An 18,512-nucleotide genomic window follows, 5' to 3' on the forward strand; every position below is an offset into this window, starting at 1 on the left:
AAATTTACACATCACAGGACAGTGGAGGTGTTTATACAAGCCCCCGTGTCTTATCTGATCCAAATCAAATAACTGTTTGCTCTTGTTCTCTCTCAGTCAATTGTCAAAATTGATTCTATCAGAGGTAATTGTTCCTTGTTGATGATCATGATTAGTCTGATGGTCTGGAGTGTTATGGTGAAGTGTGCTCTTCTGTTGTCGTTAAGGCCGGATTAGCGGTAAATCCTCTTTGTCTCAGCAGACAGACTGAAGTGGGTTAGCTGAAGGGCTGCAGTGTTACACGCACAGGTCTACAAAGCTCTTGTTACACCAGAATTTTGGTAACTTCATAGCAATAACTCTCTTAAATGCTGCCTTATGAAAATGGTATTGACGATAGGACTGATTTACCTGCAACGTTAAAGTTTTTTTTAAATAAGCAAGGATTAAAACAAACAAATTGTAGCCTAATAAACAGGCGTGTTAAGAGATACAGTATATTGTAATCAACTAAATGCCGTTGGCGAGATGGAGATCCCTCCGAGCTACTAAAGCTCTTGACTCTGACGTTTTATTGGTCAGAGACGCTGTTGTTCCACTGTAACAACTTCTTAACTGTAATAAATATAATGCCCTTTCTCTGCGGTGGGACCTGATTTTAAAGCCTCTGCAAACTGTCAATATGTATCTAACTGTAAGTGGATCCGAATGATGAGCACATTATGTAATGTTCTCACTGGTTTGAACGGGGTGGCAATTAGTCCTGTTCATCAATCAGGATTCAACAACTTTAATGAGTATCTGTCGACAGTTGGTGGGTTGATCTGAACACACCCACACAGTCTTGCTGAGCACATTCAGGTTTGAACTATACAAACTAAAAATAATCCCTATGCCTTTTTATGCATTTCTGTTTTTTGGGTGGTCCATCTGCCTGTCTTTAAATTCTTGTGAATGCAATACCACAACTACTTTCTGCTCTGTCAGCGCTTTTGCCTGAGTTGGTACTGTTAACTGTGAGCTACCGGATCGACGGATATTAAAAAACTCGCAATATGGTTTATAGCAGCTGCATGGAGTTTGATGCCAAGTTTCAAACTTTAGCGGTAGAGATTGTGGGCATCTGATACCAAACACTCAAGCTGCTGTACAAAAGTCTGCCATCAATAATATGATGTCAATCTGGTATTAATAGTCTCACGCGTACAATAAAAATTGGAACTGTATTCGAAATAGATACTGGCATTGTTTCAGAAATTAAATTAATCTTAATTAAGGAATGCAATGAGAAAGATATTTGAAGCATTGCATGGTCATTATCTACACCTATATTTTTAGAAAAGCCAAACTAACTTTATGCTGGTTCAATTTTATCACATAAATGTCCCTTCTGCTTTAAATTGATGTTGAAATTCATCTTCATGTGAGTCCTGATGATGTTGAACCAGCTGAGTTCTGTTCACTAGCTTAAGTCAAATAATATAACAGCAATGTACGTGGGAAATCTACTACGCTACTCGCTAAACTTATCATTTCAAAGTTAAAAGATTTTAAATAGACTTAAAATATTATCATTAAGAGACAGAGTGACAAAATCTTAGTTGATTCCACTTAGTGTATCGCTTTACAGTGTGTCGTTTCCAAAACGAACATCTAATCAGCCGTCTTCTTCCTGGTGACCTCTGACGAAATGGAGAGTTTTGACAGTGTTTTGTCGTAGTGCCACATTAAAATCATGTTACAGATCTGTAGGATCTCAAATCTGAGGATTTCATGTGCGAGAAAGAGTTTCTCTCAGCAGTCCAAACTGTGGTATTAATGCTGTTGGAAACCCCAAATCAATGCAGTTCCAACAGCAGCGGGACCAAGGCTCCCTCCGAACAGGGATCAAAGTTTCACATCACATCTGTTTAATCTCGTCCCTGCGCACTTCACGGCGCCCGCGGTACCGTAACAGCCCGCTTTGTGGGTGTCCGTCCATCCCAAATGACCTGAGCGCTAATATTCCTGCTTTTTTCATTGGATCGTCTCCACTGTGCTCTCCCGCCATAAGTAGCAGCGCTTTGACGCTTGAGGACACTTCAGCAACTTTCAATCGAGATTAATCTGTCTTTGAGATCTGCCAAGGTCTCTGTGGATGCACGGCAGAGCGAACGAGAGAGAGAGAGAGAGGAGGCGGTTGTAGAGATGGGCCATTTGTAGCTGCTGTCTCGGAGATGTGGTTCCATTCCCACTTCACAACCAGAGGGGACAGCTCACTACATCATTCAGCCGTTTGTTATTTTAGTCTGAAGCGGTAGATGGCCGTAGGGGAGAAATAGCTCTCTTTCCCCCCCGTTGCCTGAAGGTGAAACCCATGCATCAAACAGAGAGCGTGTGTTTGCTTTGAATGCATTCTTGTGTGTGTGTGTGTGTGTGTGTGTGTCCATGCAGATGTCCACATCAATACGCGTGAATAAAGGGGAGGCTTACTCTGCAGCTATCAGGTGTCAGAGGCTATTGTTCAGGCTGAGTGAACCAGATTGAATCCCTGATTCTGTTGGGTATTTCTTTAGTGTTAAACTAACCAAACCAGACGTTTTGCCTGTGCTTTTTCACAACATCGGCTTAGTTCCACCCTCTGGCCTCTTTGTCTATCTGTTGCTCTTCCTTTCAGCGGCGCTCCTCTGCCTCCTCGCTGTCTTATCTGCCCGTCCTCTGTTACATGTCATTTGTACTCCCGTGGGGATGATAAAGTTTCGCCGTGGCAGAACGTGGGTTAGTGTTGCACGTCATGGGGTCTGTTGGGCCTCGGCGGCTGGAGGCACGTCTGCAATTTCCGGGCGTCCGCAGTGAATCGCGGGGATCCGTGTTTCTGCTGTTTCTGCCGAGTTATTAAAAGCCAGGGAAAAGGTCAAAGTAAATGCCACTCAGCTGGTGTAGAGCTCGGGCCTTGGCAGACCTCCTCAACTCCCCAGCCACCGTTGGTTTCACCCGTAACATTTTGGAGACGTTCGCCTTATTTGCTTTTTTTTTAATACACCTCCATCGACCCCCATCAACGCCCCAGCTTGCTTTCAAAGTCTATTTTCTGTTGGAATTAAAAGCATGACAAGCAAAACAAAAAAAGGAATGCAACCAAACGCCTGAGTCTGTCAAATGGGCGGTTTCCTCTGAACTTCTTCCTTCCTCCCTTCTTCTCCATATTTCCCGTACTGTCCCTCCGAGGCTCCTCCCCCCCCCCTCCCCTCCTCCCCTCTCTTGTCACCACTTCTCCCAGACACCCTCATCACAGAGGTCACGCACCCGTCGCCCGCTGTAAACAGGAAATGAATAATTCAGGAGACGGCGCTGGGTGACTGCAACAGCTGATGGTCTCTCCGTGACGAGCGCGGATTCATCCCAAGGATTCGCATTATAATCTGAGCGAGAATCGCACTAATGAGAAACGCTCTCTGGAGAGTCTGAGGACCCACTCGCGGCTAGACCACATGTCCTTGACCTCTGTGGGTAATGAAGTTAGTTTGAAATGGCAGCCTGTACTTGAATGAGGAACTTCCTCCCCACACACACGCTGCTTTGCAGTTTGCAGGGATTTGCACGAGGATTGCGCGGAGCCGGATCGCACGCACTCCTAACTGGACTAACAGAGAGAAATACCCGGGTGGCAGGCTGCGAGGCGGCAGGATGCCAGTCGGGGCTGCCGGCTAGCCGCAGTGATTGCTTTTGGCTCCTTATCGCCACGCCAGCAGGTGCCGAAGACCCGGCGTACTACGGCACTCGAATTCACAATCCTAACAACATGGCCGCCGGCTCGCCCGCCACACCACACGCACAACTCCCTTCGCCGCTTCCACCCATCCAACCCTTCTGCAGCCTCTTTTTTTTTTCTTACTCTACTCCCATCCTGCAAGATCCGGCTGGCCAATAGCGACTTGGGAATCCTGTTAAGGCCTCACTCCTTCAAACACCTGCAGAGACTCTGATAAGAATCCTTATCTGCTCAGCCCCGTGTTTCCTCACTGCAGCCAGCGGAGCGGGAGGGCCTTATAGCTGCAGCGGAGGGTATATCAATATGACCACCATGGGTGGTCGCATGTTATCTCACTTTGTTGCTTTTTACATGGACCCATGTGTCCGCAAAATGAGGTTTTGACTCGTCCGGAAATAAAGTTCATTATAATACTGCGTCTGCCGCGTCATTTTGGAAGCACGACCGACGAGTAAGCAGCTGCTGGCCGACGTGTTAAATCATTTGCCGTGGAGAAGTTTTCCTATTTAAAGACGCCGGCTGCCTGGCTCTGGATTTTCCCACCTGCAGTACAATGTCTTGTATGTAGAACGATCCCTTCATGCCGTTCTCACGTCTTTGTAATTACTCAGGAGGAATGAGAGGAGACATCTGCATGCCAGCACGCCGCGGAGAGGAGGAAGGAGATAACAAAGGGTACGGCAGCTTCTCGCAAAGGCTTTTCCAATTCGCCGCTCGCAGCTGTTTCTCTTCAAAGAGCCCGTTGAACGACCCGTCCTCTCTATCAGCCTGAAAAGCGGCTCACGATACAAATTTCTTTGCCGCCGCTGATTTCGGGGGGGGGGGGGGGGGGGGGGTACGTTTGGCAAACGATGACACATTTCCTCCTTTGTAAAAATGTGTTGTGAGCCCGGCTTCATTAACAGGTGTTTAGACATCTACGTGTGATCATTTCACAGCTGCGCCCACACACACGTGACCTCAGTTGCTGAACTGTTGTTTGCTGCATCGGATCGTCGTTGCCAACTGGTATTGGCAAACTTTGAGCACGTCATTATCAAGGAGCTCGTGCATAATGGTGTTCACTTATTCGCCACACGTTTCCCACCCATTATTTTACCTTTGTTTAGCTGCATATGCTGTACATGATAGAAAAGCAAATGAGTCTGATAGATCCACAAGGCACGGCACGGCAATCCCGCGAATAAGGTCTCACAGATGTGCTTCTGTAGATTAATCTGCACGCTCCGGGGCAATTATACTGGCTGTGGCATTGAGGCACGGGGGTTGATTTGAAACAATTGCAGTCCAGGTTGGCCAGAATTAGCTCTGTTACCTCAGAAGGCCACTGCTGATAGACAGAGAGGGCATTTTAAAGAGCAACCAAGGGGTAATTGTTTTTCAGTACCGTTATTGTCTCCCCGCTAAGCTTTTCCCTGAGCACTGTGATTTTGAGGGTTCAATTTTTTCAGTAAATTGTTTCCCAGTTTTGCTTTCAATCAACAAAGATGTTATTTCTTGTAAGCACATTCGGGCTAATTAGAATGAATCTTTTAATTATCTTTGAATTGCTTCTGTGTTAGCTTTTTCTTGAGGTGTTATCTACATTATAGTTAATGAGTAAGTTAATTTATGCATTACTTCTGCGCTAACCTTCCCAGCTGGAGGGCTTTTATTACCACCGCCGTATTCCTGTGTCATAATTCTCATGTAACTGTATTTCTGTTCCTCAAACAATATGAACGCCGTCTTCTACCTCCCTGCTATGTGTTAAGAGGTAGAAAATGAATGATTGGCCCCGCAGCCATGACTTTAAAAGAAAAAACAGGAAAGCTTTTCTATTAAGAGTTTTAATTGACTGCAGACACATTTCTGAAAGTCTAAAACAGAGAACCTGGAAAGAGGGAACGACTGAGAAAATCCAATGCAGGTGAAATTGCGGTAGATCTGTTTTGCATAAAAACTATCGTAATAATGCAAAAGTGAGGTACAGTGTCGTGCTCTCTGCTAGTTTTTTTCCAGTATTGTTTGTATGAATAAACATAATAAAAGAGAGTGTGAGTGTCAATGAATCATTAATTGTAAAGAGCTTTTCTCCTGTCTGCTTAATTTTCATTTCACATTCGTTGCAGCTCTGTAACCGCCTTTGTGCCTCTTTCTTGTTTTGCATCGCTTGCTTCCTTTCAACTCATCAGCCGAGTGCAGAGAGCAACCTCTCCTGTTCACCGCTTCCCTTTCTCTCCCAGGGCTACTCGCCCACCATATCTAACCATTTTATAATGACCTGTCCCAGTCGGCATGACTGGCGGTGTGGCGCTTGGTTGACCGGCCTGACATTTATTCATGTTAAGAAAACGATGTTGCACTTGATGCAATGACTCACATTTGTTGAGGAAATGAACCTCATCTGGATTCCCTGTCAATCCTGTGGACTCTCCCTGTATCCCCGGGTTGTTGCATATGCACATGCACGGCTTCGTTCGTACGCCGCTACAAGTTGGTCATGCTAGTTTTCACAACGAAAGGAGGAGGATGCCAACGTTGACTCACTCGGACAGACGTTAAAACTGCCATAGTTTTGGCTTTGACTCGTCTTCCGCCTTTTCTGTTCATAAAAAATTTATTTTCTGTCATTATCTTTACAAAGCGAAAGGGAGGCGATTGAGAAAAGTGCGGGTGACTTAATAACGCTGCTCACCCTAAGGCTCGAAAGCAAATACAAATTTATTCTCCTTTCCTTGCTGTTTATCGTCACAGTGAATGTCTGTGTACAGCTGCTGCTTCTGCAGAGCCACGGCGAGCCATCGGCGCCATCTGCACGGATTAATGTGTTTGATGTCTCCCTCCTCGCCCACTTTTTTTGGTGCCGTGCAGCATCGACGAGTGAGTAGCATCTCCAGTGGCCGCCCGCCTCGTAGGGCTTTTCGCAGCGGGGAAGCTGGACAATTTGTATCTGGGTGGCTTCGGGCTTATCATCTCAGCTTGACAGATGGGCTGTGACTCTGCTCAGGTTGGGTTCGGCGTCCGCTGCTCGCCTGACAGAACTCATTATAGGCAGCGCCTGGGGAGAAGAAGCCTCTCTATGAGGTACCTCCATACCGCCGGCACGACCCCCCAATGAGACAAGCAACGTGGAGACAAACACAGCACTAAAATCTTTTCTGTGGTTTGGGGTAAAACATGTCGTTTAGAAATGATTTCTTTGAATCTGATCTTTTCATGTGTAAGAACAACTATCGATGTCAAGGTGCCACATTGTAACTGTAAGGAAAGAGACATTTCAGAGTCATTGTGACCTCCCTCTCTAAGGGCACAGTATACCTCCCATAATTGAATTAGAATCTTGTGGTTTATCAATGCGGGTAACAGGCAAAGGTTGATATCTCCCTCTGATGAGAAAGTGGTACAGCTAAAGCCAGAGGCTGAATATCGATCTCGTTTAAACTTCCATGTCAGGTCATATTTGATTTATAAGCCGTAAACTAGCGTCTACTTGTACTGACACTGCGATTGAGCTGCATGTGGGCTCTCCCGCTCTCTAATCTCCCTTCTTTTCATTGTGTCGTATGTGATTAATAAAGCTCTAGAGCGATGATGTAAATGTACCCAATGTCACGACCGGACGGTGGACGGGAACCCAAATGCACGACTCACACAACGTGGTGCGAAAAAAGAATCAAAGTTTATTAACAAAAGGACAGGGCATGGCCGCTGAAATAAAAATCACTCGTGGGCGAGGAAAAAACCGATCTAGAGACAAAAACTGAAAGCAGGCTCAATTAAGGTGTCGACAAAAAACGAGGCAAGACTGTGGACATACGTAGCGCTGGCACGGTGGCTTGGGACAAGACGAACTGGCACAGGACAGAGGGAGACTCAGACAATATATACACACACATAGGGGAAGTGCACAGGTGGAGACAATCAGGGGAGGGGCGACAATCACACCGACACAAGAGGAAGGGGAAAGTTGCCTGAAACAAGGGGAAGGTTCATTTTCCAAAATAAAACAGGAACTCACGAGACGGACACGAGACAACCTAACTAACATCTTTTTCTGGACATGACAGTACCCCCCCCTTTAGGGACGGCTCCTGACGGACTTTTGCGGTTGTTGAAGTCCCTGATGAGTGCCGGGTCCATGATAAAGCTGGACCGGACCCAGGAACGGTGCTCCGGACCATAGCCCTTCCAGTCCACCAAGTATTGGTGTCCCCTTCCGCGTTTGCGTACGCCCAAGAGTCGCTTCACTGGGTAGACCGGTCCCCCATCAACCATCCGGGGAAGTGGCGGAGTTGCGGCTCCGGGCACCATAGGGCTCTCTCTAACTGGTTTCAGCTTCCCCACGTGAAAAGTAGGGTGCACCCTCAGGGATCTGGGAAGGCGCAGACGAACAGAGACAGGGTTAATTACTCTTGACACGGGAAACGGACCCACAAACCTAGGAGCTAGCTTCCGGGAGGCAACATGGAGTGGCAAGTCCCGTGTGGAGAGCCAGACTTTCTGGCCCGGCTGGTATGTCGGAGCTGGCTGGCGCCTCCGATCAGCGACCTTCTTCATGCGCGCCGCGCTGCGAAGGAGGATGCTGCGGGCAGCTGCCCAGATTCGGCGGCAACGCCGGACCATGGCATGGGCGGAAGGGACGACGACCTCCTTCTCAGTATCTAGAAACAGAGGCGGTTGGTAGCCGAAGGCGCACTGGAAGGGGGTCAGCCCTGTGGCTGCTGTGGGGAGCGTGTTATGGGCGAATTCAACCCAGGTTAGGTGTTTGCTCCAGGATGACGGCTTCTGGGATACCAGGCAACGAAGACTCGTTTCCAATGCTTGGTTAAGGCGCTCAGCCTGTCCATTGGCCTCTGGGTGGTATCCGGACGTGAGACTGACCGTGGCCCCGATCAGTTTGCAGAATTCAGTCCAAAAACGGGATACGAATTGGGGCCCCCGGTCTGACACCACGTCCCTCGGGAACCCATGAATGCGAAAAACGTGGTTGAGCATGGTTTCGGCAGTCTCCTTGGCTGACGGAAGTTTAGGTAGGGCTATGAAATAAACCATCTTTGAGAATCGATCCACCACTGTGAGGACAGTGGTGTTACCTTGAGAGAGCGGGAGACCAGTGACGAAGTCCTGCGAAATCTCAGCCCAGGGTCGACTGGGCACCGGGAGTGGTTGCAGCAGCCCTGTGCGTGCCTGGGAGGAGGTCTTGTTCCTAGCACAGACGGGGCACGCACCAACATACTCCCGGACCTCGCGTTCCATGGCGGGCCACCAGAACCTTTGTCTGATGGCATATATGGTTCTCCTGATCCCTGGATGGCAGGTGAGCTTTGAGGTGTGAGCCCAATGAATCACCTGTGGGCGCATAGTTGCCGGAACAAACAGGCGATTAACTGGACAACCACTAGGTGTAGGGTTCTCACCATTAGACCGCTTCACCTCTGATTCTATCTGCCATGTTACCGCTCCTACCACACGGTGCGGTGGCAGCATTGGTTCTGGTTTCTTGGCAGTGGGCTCGGGGTTGAACAGACGAGACAGGGCGTCCGGCTTGGTGTTCTGGGACCCCGGCCTGTAGGATAAAACAAAGTTAAAGCGGTTAAAGAACAGAGTCCATCTGGCTTGGCGAGAGTTCAAACGCTTAGCCTTGCGGATGTACTCAAGATTTTTATGGTCAGTCCAGACAATAAACGGGTGTTGGGCCCCCTCCAGCCAATGTCTCCACTCCTCTAATGCCAGCTTTACCGCGAGCAACTCACGATTACCAACATCGTAATTCCGCTCCGCCGGTGAAAGTTTTCTGGACAGGAAGGCGCATGGATGTAGTTTGTGGTCCTTTGTCGATCGTTGAGATAGGACCGCCCCCACACCGTCGTTGGAGGCATCCACCTCCACCACAAACTGTCGGCTGGGATCTGGAACCGTGAGGATGGGGGCCGTGGTGAACATCTCCTTGAGTCGGGTGAAAGCCACCTCTGCTTGGGGAGACCATAGAAACGGGGCTTGGGGAGAGGTGAGAACATGGAGAGGAGATGCTATGGCGCTGAAGTTTCTGATAAACCGTCTGTAAAAGTTCGCAAAACCCAGGAATTGCTGAACCTTCTTACGGTTATCAGGTGTAGGCCACTGGGCCACAGCGCTGACTTTAGCCGGATCCATTTGTATCTTTCCAGGGGCTATGACAAAGCCCAGGAAGGACACAACGTTGGCATGGAAATCACTCTTTTCTGTTTTGACATAAAGATGGTTCTCCAGCAGACGCTGGAGAACCATCAGACGCTCCAGCAGACGCTCACTGCCGAACATGGCGAACATGAGTGTCTCGGTCAGGGGAGAAAATCAAAATGTCATCTAAGTAGACAAATACAAACTGATTAAGGAACTCCCTAAGAACATCGTTTATCAACGCCTGAAATACGGCCGGGGCATTGGTCAGGCCAAATGGCATCACGAGGTATTCGTAATGGCCCGAGGGGGTGTTAAAGCCGGTCTTCCACTTATCGCCCTCTCTAATACGGACGAGATGATAAGCATTGCGCAAGTCTAGTTTGGTGAAGATTCTGGCTTGTTGCAACTGTTCAAAGGCCGATGACATGAGGGGCAGGGGGTATCGATTCTTGATAGTAATGTCATTTAATGGTCCATAGTCAATGCAGGGTCTCAGGGAACCATCCTTCTTCCCCACAAAAAAGAATCCTGCTCCTGCTGGAGACGAAGAGGGACGTATGAGTCCTGCTTTTAATGAAGCCTCGATGTATTCAGTCATGGCTACTTTCTCAGGGCCGGAGATGGAATAAAGTCTCCCTTTCGGAATGGGCGCACCCGGGATAAGGTCAATGGGACAGTCATAAGGACGATGGGGTGGTAGGGAAGTGGCCTTACTCTTGCTGAACACCTCCTCAAGATCGTGATAACAACTGGGAACGGAGGTCACATCACGCAAGTTGTGTGTGTGGGTCGGAGCTGAAGCCGATACAAGGTCCCCAATGACTCCAATCTCCACTTCTTGGCCAGGAACCCTGTCTAGCCCCCCCCGCTTCCCTCCCCAGCTTATGATCCTCCCAGAGCACCAGTCAATGTGGGGGTTGTGTTTTTTGAGCCAGGGGAACCCCAAAATCAGGGGGTGTTGGGCCGAGTGGAACAGATGAAACGTCACTAGTTCGTGGTGGTCCCCGATGCGTATAGCCACAGGTTCAGTCACATGTGTTACATTAAAAATAAAGCTGCCATCCAAGGCGCTGGCTTTCAACGGCTGGTTCAAGGGAGCTGACCTAACTCCCATTTGGTTGGCAAAACCCCAGTCCATGAGGCTTTTATCAGCCCCAGAGTCAACCAGTACTCCCATTGAAACTGTGGTGTCATGGTGGCTTACCTGGATCTTCATCAGGGAGCGGGAGGAACTGCCCGATGAGGCGAAGCGGTTCGACAGGGGACTCTTCTTCCCCTGGTGGGTTGTCCTCCTCGCCGGACACCCTACCACTAGATGTCCTTGTTCCCCGCAGTAGAAACACCTGCCTTCCTGCAGGCGGCGTCGTCGTTCTTCAGCGGACAAACGAGCCTGTCCCAGCTGCATGGGCTCCTCTGGATCACGCGAAGCGACAGCTCTCCACTGGACCGGCGACGGTAGGGGGGAAACGACCCTTGAGTTTGTTGAAGGGAGACCTCGGTCCTGCATTCGTGTCTTCAAACGATGGTCTGTCCTAACAGCCAATGCGATGACTGCGTCGAGGTCCTCAGGCAAATCAAGGGGAACTAACAGGTCTTGGATGGGATCCGAGAGTCCTGAGATGAATGCATCATACAATGCCGTGGCATTCCATCCGCTATCTGCTGCTAGTGTGCGGAAGCGGATGGCATAGTCTGAGACAGAGTCCATACCTTGGCGGATAGTGTTCAGCTCCCGGGCTGTCTCTCTGCCGGATGTCGTGGGGTCAAACACCCTCCTCAATGTCTCGGTGAACCGAGCGAGTGATTGGCAGCTTGGTGAAGCTCTGGACCATTCCGTGGTTGCCCATACTTTCGCTCTCCCCGTGAGATGGGAAATCATAAATGCCACCTTGGACCTTTCTGTGGGGAAGGCTGAGGGCAATTGTTCATAGTGCATTTCGCAGTTAACTATGAAGGACTTGCATTCCCTAGACTCACCGGAGAACTTCTCGGGTGGGGCAAGGCGAATTGCCTGACTGTGGGGAGCTGGAGCTGGTGGTGCGTCGGCGGCCGCCAGCACGGGCGAGGCTGATGGTGCTTGGTTCAGATGGGTGAGCCTCTGATGAATCTGGTTAGATAGGAGATTCACCTGGGTCGTCATGGCGGCCTTGAAGTCCTCCTGCCCGCTTGCCAGCCCTTCCACTCCATGTTGCAGGGCGGACAATTGATCCTCCTGCTGCTTAAGGCGGTTACCTTGAGCGCCAATGGCTGCCTTTAGGTTATCCGAGTCTGCTGGGTTCATGCTGGCCAGTTCGTTCTGTCACGACCGGACGGTGGACGGGAACCCAAATGCACGACTCACACAACGTGGTGCGAAAAAAGAATCAAAGTTTATTAACAAAAGGACAGGGCATGGCCGCTGAAATAAAAATCACTCGTGGGCGAGGAAAAAAACGATCTAGAGACAAAAACTGAAAGCAGGCTCAATTAAGGTGTCGACAAAAAACGAGGCAAGACTGTGGACATACGTAGCGCTGGCACGGTGGCTTGGGACAAGACGAACTGGCACAGGACAGAGGGAGACTCAGACAATATATACACACACATAGGGGAAGTGCACAGGTGGAGACAATCAGGGGAGGGGCGACAATCACACCGACACAAGAGGAAGGGGAAAGTTGCCTGAAACAAGGGGAAGGTTCATTTTCCAAAATAAAACAGGAACTCACGAGACGGACACGAGACAACCTAACTAACATCTTTTTCTGGACATGACACCCAACGCGGCAGGAGAGCAGGACTGAGCAGAGTTCAGACTTCCAGATTTAAAATCTGGCTTTGTGTTTTCCTCTACTTGTGGAAGAACAGTTATGAAGTCTTCGTTTTTTCCGGAGAGTGTTCTACTTTCCGTCAGAGGGCAAACTGTGCTTAGCCTCGCATATGCCTTGAAAAGGAGAAGAAGACCTGAGATTAATTATAATCGTCATCATAAAAATATGACTGACTCCTGTATCTCTACTGGAAATACCTCAGCCACCATTTTCATGATGTGGATTGTCAATTTCTGTGAATTCTTCTTTGTTCCGCTCAAATATTCCATTCGGATAATTACCAAATAAACTGCACCTGTCTGCTGCTCACACATCAGAATACAAACTTCCATTAGCTCACCCCCCCCAATACACAACACGCAGTCACGGTGCAGCCAGCTCGGCATGCTGAGTGACCCAGAAAAAAAAATAGCAAAAATATGATCCAAATAAACCACTTTAAAGGCTTGGAGGTGTGTAAATGAGAGAGAGGGTAAAATAGAGAAAACCTTTCTCTACTGGAACAGGAAAGTGGCTTGCAGACAAATAAATCTACAAAAACCTCAATTTGACTGTAAAAGGAACTTGAGAAATGTATTTATTTGGACACTTTCCAAGTTCGAATCTCCTATTTAGGACAACTGTATGCATCATGATGAGATGATCGCTGCAGCTGCAGGGACGCATGTGCTTGTTCCTGTTCATGCAACCGAACCAATCAACTTGGCTTAACTGGGGGCCGTTTGAAGTTCTTTCATCGTCTTTGCGCTGTTTCATACGATTAGCCCCGTATCACCCTCTCAGGTCTGCATTATCACCATATTTTAAGGAGCGTTGGAAAAATAACTGAGGGAGGAACGGCTGGGGACAGAAAGGACTAAAAATCGGCAGTTTTTAATTAAACTGATTGTGCTCAATGTTCTCCTTCCGTGCTAAAATGGTTCCCACGGTGGCCCTCACACCACATCCCGATCAAGCGGAGGCTAATTGGCTGTTAAGAGTCACTTTGCTCTCCCCTCCCTCTTCGTCTCTCCCCCCCGTGTCTCTCAGCGGAGTACGTTTTGGACGTCCAGAGGCAGCACAATGTCTCCTCATGCCCTCAACTGGCCGCGAGTCTCTTAATACACCATGAGGCCAATTTACAGTTTCCAGGCGCAGCCGGCTGAGGAGGCCATTTGTATGCGTAGCATGTCTTGGGTTATTTCATGCCTGGCTCCAAAAAAAAAAAAAAGCCTCCGTTGGTTCAGTTATTGTAACTAAAAGGCTCCAGCTCCATATTTATGAAGAGGCTTGTTTCGTCTTCCTGCTCTGTCAGATCCGGTCCCGTCAGAGGCAGGGCAGCGCCCGCTGGGGAGTTAGCGGGGCGGCTGGGGGATGGTGAAACAGCGCGGCAACAGTGCGGCAGATGCACAATGAGCATCGCCGTGTTATGACTCTTGAGTGTGTGCGTCACAACACGAGTGTATGCACATTTGGTACACCAGGGCTGCGCTAGACATCATCAGAAAGAGAGGTTATTATGTGTACTTGGCAACTGACGAAATAATCATCCACACGGTGAACAGTAATTATGTTTGCATTGTGCGTGCACTTAGTTGTCATCATTTCACCGACTGCAATTTTCCCCGTTCAACATATTCCGGTTTAGATGTGTAGATATTCATCATCCCAGCTGAATAATCAGATCAGAGGCAAAGGTCTATCCGACAGTCCAACTGTTAATCAGCAGGCAGGCACTCACGGCTGAGAGCAGAGATGTGGTGTATTAGGGGCCTCAAATTTAGCAGAAATCAACAGCTTTTATCTCATCAATTATACAAAAAAACAAAACTAAATGACACAACCAACTCCTCTTGTGGTGTATTATTTTGATACAACACAAATTATTTCAGGTCCTATAGAAAACTGCATAATAACAAGTATGTATTCACTCATACTGGAGTTTAAAACTAGGAAAACAGGTTGAACAACTAATTGAGATTTCAGAAAAAAAAATCCCTGTTTGAAAATTTAGAGAAAAGACCACCAAGACGAAGAGTAGCAAACCAACAGCCGTCTACTAAGTTATGTTGATCCAACCCACCGCACCCTTCTCTCAAAGTGGGCTTTGTTGCTCCAAATAACCTTCCCATAGTCCGTCCTCTGCTTCCGTCGTGCTAAAAACGGCCACCAGAGGAATTTGTGACTTGAAACAGGCTTCTGAAAAAGTGCCTTAAACATACATTCTTTCGTGGTTGCATAAAATTCCATTCTTCTGCATTTTTCTGTAATCGGCTTCTGGCAAAAACAAAAGACAGTCGGCCGAAATGCAATAATTGTTGCTCACAAATAGTTGACAAATAAATGGTTGACGTCACAGTGACAATGTTAACTTTTCATAAACAATCTGTGCTATTTCGTATTGGAGCTGCCGGCCTTTTCTAGATGACCGAATAGCTCCTTTTAAACAAGATCATACGCAGCAACATTGTGGTGCATCTATTGAGGGGCAATGACAGGCGGTGGAGATCAACTCCAAGACCCTGCTGTGCCAGCATCTATCCCACATAATTACACTTGGCCACAAATAGAAGGCAGTTTTCTCTCCTTCCCTCCTTCCTGTGTCGCTCAGCAGCGCTTTGCAGGGATGCGCAGAGCACATCGGGGGCAGGGCAGAGGTATTTAGATGTGAGAAAAGGCAATTTGTCAGAAACCTAAGGGAGTACTGGAGTGATGACAAGAGAATTAGAGTAGAAGGCCCAAATGTTGAATGGCTAATTCTGTCAGAGTGGAAGAGAAACGAGGAAGGAAGCCTGAGTACTCAGCTTGTGTATGTTGGAATCCATCATTTTCTCATATGTGCGAGAAGAAAATAATTGAAATTCTGGGGCTCGGATGCACCACACAAACATCTGAGTAGATGCGATGTGACGTCGGCTGTTGTGTAACAAAGCCCAATGAGTCATGAGAGGGAGGAATGCGCTGTTGTGATGGTTGGAGGAGGAGGAGGAGGAGGAGGAGGCGGCCTGCCTGGGGAGAGACTGGCGGAAAGAGTCAGATCCGTTGGCAAAGTCATCTGAGAGAGAGAAATAGGCCGGACATTTGGTTTCAGGCCTTTGCCTCAGCGGCCAGCGGTGATCCTGATCCCCTGCCACAGCCGAGGCGTAAGTACAGCCCCAGCCTTGACCCCGACGTGGGACCGGACTGAAAGAGCATATGTGCACACAACAACATACGCACACACATGTGCAGACGCGCACACAACACGGAATGGGTGGGAAATGACGCAGTGGGAGAGAAGGAGGTTGTCAGGGGCTGCGGGCTGATTCAAGCCATCCGTCCTCCTCGGACACAAACACATATTGAAAAAGTGCATGTTGCTTTGCTTTGAAATTGTACTGGAATCCCACAACATGTGCCAGGAGCGGATGTGCATGTTAGGTGACTGTGTTGTCATTGACTCCCTTCTTGCGCCGGGAGCCATGTGTTTTCAAAGGTGCGTAGGCAGTTCTGGTCTAGTACATGCAAATAAAACGCGCACACTCACGCCTTCGCTCGCTGTCGTACTTGCCCGGATTCGCGCTGTTACTCCGTGGCAGCGTTATCGTCTCACGATAGCGAACAGCCAGCACCTGATTTAATAAGCCGCCTGTGGGAGTCACAGAGGTGGGGAAGCACTATCAGCTGATAACCGTCCTCCCGGCGAGCCCGGCCTCTCCTCTGATAGCCCTGCCAAGAGAAGACTCGGCTTCTCCTCGTTTGTCTGTGTGAAGGCTTTCCTGAGTGTGGGAGCGATCCGGAGCCAGCTGCCGCCCACGCGTCTGTGGGCTGCCTGCGTGCAACCGTTGCTGCATCTCCCTGGGTGTCAGACACACAGGGAGAGGAGAGCCACACATGCCAAAAGCAGGCCCGAGCCCAGCACCGAGGAGCATATGGTTAGAGTCCTTTAGCCCACTGACCGCCCACTAATCGCGTACCCCACGCGACACGGCTGCCCATCCTGCCGGGCCGCAGGCAGGATCAAGCCGCGGGCCGGACTGACTGCTGATTTCCCCATCTATCGCACTTCACACAGGACATGCGGCAGCAAGAGGACGGTTGGGCTAGTGGATGGGTGCACAGTGCGCTTGGTGGAAACAGCAGACCTATAATTAAAGCCAGTCATGTCATGCTAATTTATTTTTTCAGTTTTACACTACTTTAATCAGGAATCAGGAATCACGAAACATTTATTACCAAAATATGCCAAACATACAAGGAATTTGTCTTGGCGGTTAGTGCGCGACAGTAGACACAGCAGTGCAGAAGTAATAATATAAAGTAAAATGAAATGCTAATGCAATGGGTTAGTAGAATAAGGCTATGGGTTAGTATAAAACAAGGGAATAAAGTTAAACATTTTAAATATTAAAAAAGTAAAAAAAAAATATTAAGCATAAAGTGCACTAACGAACAAGTAACAGACAAGTAACAAAGTGACGAGTGACGACAAAGTCATGAATTGCAGTTAAAGTGACATGTGCAGTGTGAGGGGGAGTGACCGGTGGAATGTCAGAGTCAGTCAGTGGGGGACCGGGCTCTGTTGATGAGCCCGACTGCCGACGGGAAGAAACTGTTCGTGTGGCGGGAGGTCGTAGTCCTCATGGACCTCAGCCTCTTGCCAGATGGAAGGGGCACAAACAGGTTTTGTCCGGGGTGGAAGGGGTCGGCCACGATCTATTGAGCTCGCTTCAGAGACCTGGAAGCGAACAAGTCCTGCAGGGACGGCAGATTGCAGCCGATCACCCTCTCTGCAGAGCGGATGACACGCTGCAGCCTGCCCTTGTCCTTGGCTGTGGCTGCAGCGTACCAGACGGTGATGGAGGAGCAGAGGATGGACTCGATGATGGCCGTGTAGAAGTGGATCATCATCGTCTTTGACAGGTTGAATTTCTTCAGCTGCCTCAGGAAGAACAACCTCTGCTGAGCCTTCTTGGTGATGGAGCTGATGTTCAGCTCCCACTTGAGGTCCTGGGTGATGATGGAGCCCAGGAAACGGAAGGAATCCACAATAGTGACGGGGGAGTCACACAGGGTGATGGGGGAGGGTGGGGCTCTGTTCCGCCGGAAATCCACAACCATGTTGAAAACATTGTCACGCTGTCCGTCTGATTCCGTCTGATCTGCGTTCAGCCGCTGTGTGAAATGTTCTGTATTGGTGGCTGTTTCTTTAAAGTCTCTTACCCAAAAAAAAGCCCAGTTTTCCCTGATAGACTTGAGTGAGAAATACGATGCCACTTCGCAGAGTTAGTTTGCAAGTCTTTGGGTGAAAATAATATATAAGTAATGTAGTGAGACTGCATGTATAGTAGAAAGAGGAGACACATGTGAATGTTGAATCACATGTTTCCTAGTCAAGACAGCTGACAAACAACTGACTGGGTTGTGTTGAATGTATAAATACACAATTTAGCTCAAAACAAAAAAACATAGGTTTGGATTCAGAGAAGCTAAACCTCAATGATAGTTCAACTTCACTGTTATTAACTTTATCAGTGTTGAATTTAGCATTTTTTTGCAACACGGCCATTTGAAATAAAGAACTTCAAGAATTCCGTCTTTTTCCCCATAGCGATGACGTCATTTTGTCTTGACAAAAAAGCAGTAACACACATGACACACTCCTAGCTATGGATGTATTGTACATTTTCCCAGACAACCTTTAACTTTTTTTTATGCCACCATCTCTCTCTGAAAGATTACATGTCTACATCCCCATTTCCTGAGAAGAAGCTTTTATTTTTTACGTTTCTCTGTGTTTCTAAGGTATTATTATATGTCAGTGATTGCTTTTTTTTTTATCGGTGATGTGTGTGTGCGGGTGTGTGTGT

General features: G+C 48.4%; 1 protein-coding gene across 3 annotated transcripts in view; it reads left to right on the plus strand.

The window, feature by feature from the left end:
• znf385c (zinc finger protein 385C) overlaps positions 1-18,512 on the plus strand; it is a 98,762-nt gene that overhangs the window by 62,741 nt on the left and 17,509 nt on the right. The gene's annotated exons all lie outside the window — the stretch shown is intronic.

The sequence above is a fragment of the Gasterosteus aculeatus genome, chromosome 11 (genome assembly GCF_964276395.1).
Source record: "Gasterosteus aculeatus chromosome 11, fGasAcu3.hap1.1, whole genome shotgun sequence".
Taxonomy (NCBI): domain Eukaryota; kingdom Metazoa; phylum Chordata; class Actinopteri; order Perciformes; family Gasterosteidae; genus Gasterosteus; species Gasterosteus aculeatus.